The following is a 2,414-nucleotide window of genomic DNA, read 5'->3' as shown; positions in this document are numbered from 1 at the left end:
AGAGTGAGGCACTGGGCGGAGTGGAATGAACTACATGAATTTCCATGGGCGAAGGTTCATGAGCCTGAGTATTCTGGGTTCGATTCCGATTCCGGCGTGAAGCAAAGGGCCTGGAATAGTTGTGAGAGTCCGATCAGAGCTTTTCCTGGCAAACACTCTGAACATGTCCTCGTTTATTACAGAAAAAGCAAATAGCTTGGCGTGACGGGCAGTTCTCACGCGAATGTCTAGTAGCACACCGTGGGCATGATTTTATCACTGCATTTGCTTGCTTGCGCGGCACACGTGGCTGAGAGCTCGGCAGCAGTTGCGTGGACGGGCGTGAGGGCTGTTTACTGTTCCGTGCAGCGCACCCGGCAGGCCGGTTAATGTGACACACGCCTGGTGCAGTTTCAAATAATTCCTGAGCAAAGTCAAGTGTGTCCTGCCAATCCAATATGTCCATCACTTGTTGAAGGGAGGGACTGACTAGTTTCAAAATCTGTTCCCGTATACGAACATCAGAAACGTTCTGTGCAATTGCATCACGTACCATAGTATCGGAATAAGGGAGGCCACATTGACACTCAAAAGCACAGTCCCTAGTAAGGCCTTGCAAAGTTGCAACCCACTCCCTATTAGTCTGACCGGCGGTACGTTTTGTACGAAAGAACGTGTGGTGTCACCGCCAGACACCACACTTGCTAGGTAGTAGCTTTAAATCGGCCGCGGTCCATTAGTACATGTCGGACCCGCGTGTCGCCACTGTCAGTGATCGCAGACCGAGCGCCACCACAAGGCAGGTCTCGAGATACGGACTAGCACTCGCCCCAGTTGTACAGACGACTTTGCTAGCGACTACACTGACGAAGCCTTTTCTCATTTGCCGAGAGATAGTTAGAATAGCCTTCAGCTAAGTCCATGGCTTTGACCTAGCAAGGCGCCATTAGCATTATATTGCATTTATCTAGAGAGAGTCTCACTTGTACCATCAAGAACGCTGTATACAAATGATGGATTAAAATTAAGTATTCCAGCAGCTACATAATTTTTTTTATAGCATTCATTACGTATCCTGTTTCAGACCTCACGCCACCCTGCGTGAGTTAGCACGTGCATCTTGGCCGCCTCTTTCTATTAGTGTACGTAGTGTTGGTAAGTCTGCCAACACTACAGAACGTATACCGTTTGGCAACTACATTGACTGATTCTTTGAAATATGCATGTAATGCAGACAAAGTTTCTTCGTAGGACAGAGTTGCTACGTCGCGTCGGGGAAATAATTTCACTATCACACGGTACGTCTGGACGCCTATGGATGCTAACTAGAAAGGCTGCCGCTCATTACCTTGAATTCTGTAGGCAGCGAGATGGAATCCAAATTGGCGTGACCACTCCGACCAGCTTTCCAGTGCAGCATCAAAAGGACGAAAAGGTGGTGCAACTGCGTGTTGTGGCTGTGGTAGCGGTGGAGCGGCGGCTGCCGCATCGTTTTGCAGTGCGCGTTGACTCTGGAGGAGCTGTCCAAGGGCATCCAATAAGGCCTGCGTCTGCTGATTCTGCAAGCGATAAAATTCGGACTGTTACGTCGTGAATCACAATAGAGCAGCGATTAGCAGTCCAACAACACTTTATTCCATAGTCACAGAACATACAATATAACAAGTCAAAGATACATTGTCCTAAGAGTAAACAAACAGTCTCTCACTTGCGAGAAGTACATCACTCTGTGACATCCTCCCCACCCTGGTCGACCTCCAAAGGTACGGCCAGCTGCACAGGACGACTAATGATGTGACCTTCTGGTGTCCGGAGTATTATCGTCCTTACCCTGCCGTCTCTTCCTGGTAGTACCTTTTCTATCCTGGCCTTCTTCCACATATGTCGCGGACGAAGGTCCTCTTGGATCAGCACGATGTCGCCAGGGCGAAAGGGGATGACTCGTCCCGATGGGCGTTTAACTTCATGGTAGTTCCGGAGCTCCAATAGGTATTCTTTAACCCAACGGTTCCAAAAACTGTCACAGAGTTGCTGTCTCAGTCGGAATTCCTTTGTTAAATTCGTGCTCGCTGAAGGCTCTGGTCCCGTCGGAATAGTCGTAAGTTTTTCTCCCGTCAGAAAATGGGATGGTGTGAGTGCATCACAATCATCTCCTGGTGTGATGGGCCTGGAGTTCACCGTGGCTTCAATACTGATCAAGGTGGTGTTCAGTTGTTCCTCAGTGAGCTTTGCGAGTCCCAATACCTTCCGTAGGCAACGCTTTATAGTGCCCACCATTCTTTCCCACCATCCTCCCCACCAAGCCGCACGGGAGACAATGAATTTCCAAGTAATACCGTGGTGGGCGAGGAACTGATAAGATTTTGTGGTAGTTAATGCCTTCCAAAGTTGGGCTAGTTCCATATTCGTGGCGTGGAATGTTTTCGCGTTATCTG

The sequence above is a fragment of the Schistocerca americana genome, chromosome 6 (assembly GCF_021461395.2).
Source record: "Schistocerca americana isolate TAMUIC-IGC-003095 chromosome 6, iqSchAmer2.1, whole genome shotgun sequence".
Taxonomy (NCBI): Eukaryota; Metazoa; Arthropoda; class Insecta; order Orthoptera; family Acrididae; genus Schistocerca; species Schistocerca americana.
This window is presented reverse-complemented; position numbering follows the sequence as displayed.